A 6863-nucleotide genomic window follows, 5' to 3' on the forward strand; every position below is an offset into this window, starting at 1 on the left:
CGTAATTAATTTTATATATATTTTTTGTTTGTTTATATTTGAAGATAACGGCCTGTTGATAACGTACACCAAATATCTCAAAATTGACAAAAATGTACTTAGAGCACTTTACGTAGGGCACGTCGATATCATCCTCATATTTCATGTTTTATACAGCGTTTGGTACAGTTAATTAGATCATATTTGGTACAGTAAATTTGGTAGACCAGCGGTCGGGGAATTTTTTAAACCATTACCCAAAATATTTTAACGTATGTCGATACTACCCCTCCCCCCATTTTGAAAAGAAGACAATGAATGCATATGTTTTGAATATTGAAAGCATTAATGTTGACCACATCGTGTCAAATAATCATTCATTCAATTTTGAAGATGGGATGGAAAATTTACATTTTAATATAATAATAGAACTAGTCAAATTAATCCTTTGGATGTTTTATAAATAAAAAAAAAGCTGTTAAAAAGAAATTAAATATTATTAACAATCAAATAAACTTAAGTCGAAGTCCCATTTTTAATATTTTTCCCATAAAATCGAACCCAACCTAAACACTGTTATCCCTTTCCTTCCTACTTACCCCTCCTTCAAATACCATTACCCCCACCCCTATCCTTAAAGAAACCCATTAACTTGTACACTGTTTCTTTTATATATATATATATATATATATATATATATATATATATATATATATATATATATATATATATATATATATATATATGTAATAAAATAACTAGGTACCTACCTATACATTTTATTAAGTACTTACAAAAAGTACCTACATAAAACAGTTCTACCACCAGATGCCGCATGCGTCGCTCAGAATAAAACAAAAGACTTCCGATAATATTATTAACTGTCAGAATCAAATAGATAGATAGATAGATAGATATATTATAAAGATAAATTAAGAATAAACTTTAATTACAAAGCAACACATTGTTTATTTTATTATTATACACCCACTTTACATATTATTTACACTTAATTTTCAAAAGGAAAATATTACCACGTTATAAAACGACAATTTTGTTAATTGGAAATGGATTATGAAACATTAGATGTATTAAAACAATTACTACAATATGTTCGGAGTGAGAGAGAAAAATTGGAAGATGATCAAAGAAAACGATTAGAAGATAGTCAAAGAAGACCTGGAAATTTAAGAACTAGTGATAAAATTAAAAATAAAAATCATGTGAAAAAAATTTCTACAAAATATAAAATAAAATATACTCCAGAAAAGAAGAATTTCGAAGCAGATTGTGTGAGCAGGAATCCAGTATTAGAATCGAAGGAAAATGCAAATGAACAATTAAAAGTTGTAAATTTGGTTAAATTAGAAGATATTTTAAAAGATCAGAATAAAAATGAAGACATACAAATAACACAGAAACAGTGCTTGAAAAATGAAAATAAAAATAAAGTAGAAAAAACTTCTACGAAAGATAAAATAAAATATACTCCAGGAAAGAAGAATTTAGAAGTAGATTGTCTAAGCAGGAATCCAGTATTAAAATCGAATGAAAATGCAGATGAACAATTAAAAGTTGTTAATTTGGTTAAATTAGAAGATATTTTAAAAGATCAGAATAAAAATGAAGACATACAAATAACACAGAAACAGTGCTTGAAGAATGAAAATAAAAATAAAGTAGAAAAAAAATACTACAAAATATAAAACAAAATATACTCCAGGAAAGAAGAATTTAGAAGTAGATTGTCTAAGCAGGAATCCAGTTTTAGAATCGAATGAAAATGCAGATGAACAATTAAAAGTTGTACATTTGGTTATATTAGAAGATACTTTAAGAGATCTGAATAAAAATGAAGGAATTCAAAAGAAAAAAACAAATGGATTGAAAAAAACTGTGTCTACTTTAAAAGGGTCAAGAAAAAAAAATACAAAAAAAAAAGAAAGAAAGAAAAAAGAACGGAAAAAAAAGAAAGAAAGAAAAAAAACAAGAAAGAAAAAAAAAAGAAAGAAAGAAAAAAAAAAAAAAAAAACTTTATCATATCACTAAACTTATACCAGTCCCTTCACTACAAGAAGATGATCCGGAGGACGAGTGAAAATTTTACTATGAATTTTCATCCCCAAGGGGGGAGATGTAATAAAATAACTAGGTACCTACCTATACATTTTATTAAGTACTTACAAAAAGTACCTACATAAAACAGTTCTACCACCAGATGCCGCATGCGTCGCTCAGAATAAAACAAAAGACTTCCGATAATATTATTAACTGTCAGAATCAAATAGATAGATAGATAGATAGATATATTATAAAGATAAATTAAGAATAAACTTTAATTACAAAGCAACACATTGTTTATTTTATTATTATACACCCACTTTACTTATGTTTAGTAATAAATTAAACACTGAAGAGGGCAACAGGTTGTTGCCGAAACTAGTTGGTTGTTAATAAAAATGTGAGTGGATCAAAACGCAAAGTCTTTTTATTTCTCAAAATAATATTATGTATAATATATTTAAAATAAAACCTTATTTTTTAATTAATTTACGCTAAAAAGAAAAAAATGTTTCATTAAAATAGTAAGAATGTAATAGACAAACAAAATAAAATTCTCAAATTGGATCAAATGAAAATTCAGGTTTTCAGGTTTCCTTTTCAGTTTTTGGAGAATTGATGTTGCTTCATGTTTGATACAATTACTTAAAATTTAAGACTTTTTGATGTACGAGCAATTTGAAAAGTCTTCAGCGTTTAATCGATTACTGAATTGTTTATATTTGCAAAAATACTAATACGTTTATGAAATAGCAAACTAGAATAATTTCCTTTTTACAAATGGAGTAAATCATTTTTACCCCATTTGGGGTAATTTACCCCGGTTCCCCGACCGCTGTGGTAGACCAATTTTTATAATTTCTAAATTCAGTCACATCACCCCACTACTTTACAAACTGCACTGGTTACGCTTTCCCGAAAGGGTTGAGTATAAATTTTCTCTACTCATGTATAAATCAATACATAATATGGCTCCAGAGTATCTAAGAGAGCTGTGTATTCCAGATGAATTGGTTGGTTGATTGACTGCTACGGGTAGAGCTCTATGGGTGATCTTACCAGCTCGGAAAACCGCACATGTGATAGAAGTAAAATTTCTTAAAAAATATAGAATAAAAGAGATTTAGTTTGAGAGACAGAGGCAGATAGAGAGAGAGAGAGAGAAAGAGCATCTAATAAGAAATACAAAATTACAACATTTTCTTTTTTTTTTGACGTTTTAATATAGATGAAGAAGAATATTTACAGGGCTTAGGGGCACCCACATAGACTGGGTTGTGTAATCACTTTACACGCGTGTAAATAAATTAACTGGTGAAATTGTGTGCTAAAATAAATTGAAAATCATGTTTTCAAGCGTTTCACATGTATGTGAATATAATTCAGGATTCGGACCTCACATACAAATAAAAAGGGTCTCTGCTTAGTAAAAGCTTTCATCAGAATAGATTTTTTTGAAATTGTAATATTTACTAAATAAAACTTAAATTAAAAATTTGAAAGATATTACCACAAAATGACAGATGAATCAGTTAATGAAAGGTCCGTGTCACCCTGTACTTGTGATATATTTTTTTACAGCCCATGTTTTCGACGTCAAATTGTCGAAAATATTAGGAGCTTAAAATACGCAAAAACGCTACTTTTTTTGGTCTGATTGACGTGATTACCTTTCCATCATTTTCAGGCCAACATTTTCAGTAGCCGGGCCAGATTTTAGAAACGAGATTTCCCACCGGGCCGTAAAACAAAACTTACTTTATTATTCAAAGCAAACAAGATATTTATATATATATATATATATATATATATATATATATATATATATATATATATATATATATATATATATATATATATATATATATATATATATATATATATATATATATATATATATATATATATATATATATATATATATATATATATATATATATATATATATATATATATATATATATATATATATATATATATATATATATATATATATATATATGTGTATATTTATGTTTATTTTATACAGGATAATTTAACTATATAATTTTAATAATTTTTTTTCAACATTATTTTTTGGGATCTATCGTGGGATCAATTTGCTGCGTTTCTTATCATGGTGGTACGAATATGATAAAAACAATAATTTATCGCAAAAACAAGTTCATTTACAACGCTTGAATGAACTTTTCTACTTCACACATAGATGGCGTTTTAAAAACGGACGTGGTTATTAAACCACATTTTGATAAACTGCGTCAGTTTTTAAAATGCTATCTATGTGCAAGTCAGAGAAGGTCATTCAAGCATTGGATGTTTTATCAACTACAAAAATAGGTTGCAAAGAAATAAACAAAAATATTGAAAATATGAACACTGTACCTATGATATTTATTCAATATTTAACAGGTAACATTTTACGTGATTATTTTTTTTTTTAAACACCGTTTTTGCGTTGAAAAAATAAGTATTTCTTCGAAATAATTATACTGTCTTGAAAAGAACAGTGATATTGAAAGGTAAAGAGTTTTAAGAATTATAAAAATATATTATATACTTATAACGTATTAAAAATAAAAATCAAGCCATTTATTGGACTTTTTACTGTGCGACAGATCTTTTTAGGTAAAACCTGAAGGTTTTTTCTCCATTTTAAAAATAAAGTATTTTTTTAAAATAATTTAACAATACAGTTTCCTCAAAATGCAAAAACAACACTTTCTGCCCTGTAGCGGGTAAATATTCAGTTAAAAATTAAGTTAAAAAAACAATTTCTGGGCATTCCGAAAACATGCACAACTGAAAATTGTCGATTTTTGATATATGACGTTATTGAAAGGAGTGAGCGATATGTATCAACATAGGTGAAGAAGAAACTGGAGGTCTGGGCTAAGGATTGTTTGAGTGATCGCTTTATACGCGTGTAACATTCGATAAAAAAACACCAAAAAGAAAAAAAAATACAAAATGATAACAAAAATTAAAAAAATTAGTATACTCGTAAGTCCCTCTCCAAGCACAAGAGCTTAGTCTCTTTATTGAAAAGAACAGCGTAACCAATTTTAAAATTATATATATTTATATATATATATATATATATATATATATATATATATATATATATATATATATATATATATATATATATATATATATATATATATATATATATATATATATATATATATATATATATATATATATATATATATATATATATATATATATATATATATATATATATATATATATATATATATATATATATATATATATATATATATATATATATATATATATATATGTTTTCGAAAACAATAAGTATTGTGGTAGAACATGTGTGTTGATCACTCAAGCAATCCTTAGCCCAGACCTACAGTTTCTTCTTCACCTATGTTTATACATATCGCTTACTCCTTTCAACAACGTCATATATAAAAAATAAAAAACCTCAATTTTCAGCTGTGCATATTTTCGGAATACCCAGAAAATGTACTTTATTATACCCCAGCAAAAGCGGCATATTTTTAACTAAATATTTACCCGCTACAGGGTAGAATGTGTTGTTTTTGCATTTTGAAGAAAATGTATTGTTCAATTTTTTTTTAAAATATAGACAGTAAATATTTTTCAAATGGAGAAATAACATTCAGGTTTTACCTAAAAAGATCTGTTGCACAGTAAAAAGTTCAATAAGTGGCTTGATATTTATTTTTGCTACATTTTATTATATTTTAAAGCTTTAAAGACGATCTCCTGAAAAATCTTTTTTTATTTATGACGTCGTTGAAAGGAGTGAGCGATATATCAAAACGTCCGCAACAAGTATTCCTACCTATTTCTCCTCTCCGGTTCCCTATCGCCGCACTAGCGTGCCGGAGAATACCTGATATCTGGTCGGCCAGGTGGGGAAATTGCCATACAACAGGTCGCCCCCCCCCCTCCTACCTTCCCTCACCCCCTCCCCCCGTCTGGCCCACCGAGTGAGTCAGTTCAACAAAAACACCGTCTCGTGTCTACAGAGCCGGCCTTAACATTTTTTTCTATTTTACTGTCGACTATTATTACGTGGATGTACTGGCAAAAAACGAAACTCGAAAATATGCTATTTTGACTTAATGATGCAGTATTATAAAGTTTTTAACGTTCTATAAACGATCTGAGAAAATACTTTATGGAATGATATATAAGTAGTGTTTAGTCATATTTTCTTATTTTGTTTTTACCTTATGTTTTTTATTTTTTTTTTAACTTGTGATATTTTCTCATTTTTTATATTTTCTCATTTGTTTATTTTAAATGTGCTTCTTATGCCTATTTATTATACCTGTTTATTGTTTTCATATTTTGTCATGTATTAGTTTTGGTTATTTTTTAAAATCTTTTTTTGTAAATTTGTTACTTTTGTTCCATTCCTGTTAACCTTAATCTCATGTCCCAAAATGATAAATAGAAATTACTCATCGGGAATATTAAATATGTATTTATAGATTTGGCGTTTAATTTGTAGAACTCTTCTTGGATAGTATAAATGTTAAATCAAACACTGATTTTTTTGAGTCTACTAAGTTGTATTTTATTGATAATTTTATTGATTTTGTGACGATTATTTCGCCTAGTTATGGCATTTACAAACGAATGTCCGCGAAAATACATTCGTTTGAAAATACCATATCGATTGAAAAATGGATCTTTCATCGTTCGACAAAGGAAAATTATCAACAACTTATCGATTTACGGATTTACTAATAAATTATATAATAATGCAATCTGATGATGTCAGTAATGACGAGACCCGGTCACTGTTTAAATAAAATAAATGT

The sequence above is a fragment of the Brachycentrus maculatus genome, unplaced genomic scaffold, assembly GCF_059751285.1.
Source record: "Brachycentrus maculatus isolate JH-2025_06_01 unplaced genomic scaffold, ASM5975128v1 h1tg000142l, whole genome shotgun sequence".
NCBI lineage: Eukaryota > Metazoa > Arthropoda > Insecta > Trichoptera > Brachycentridae > Brachycentrus > Brachycentrus maculatus.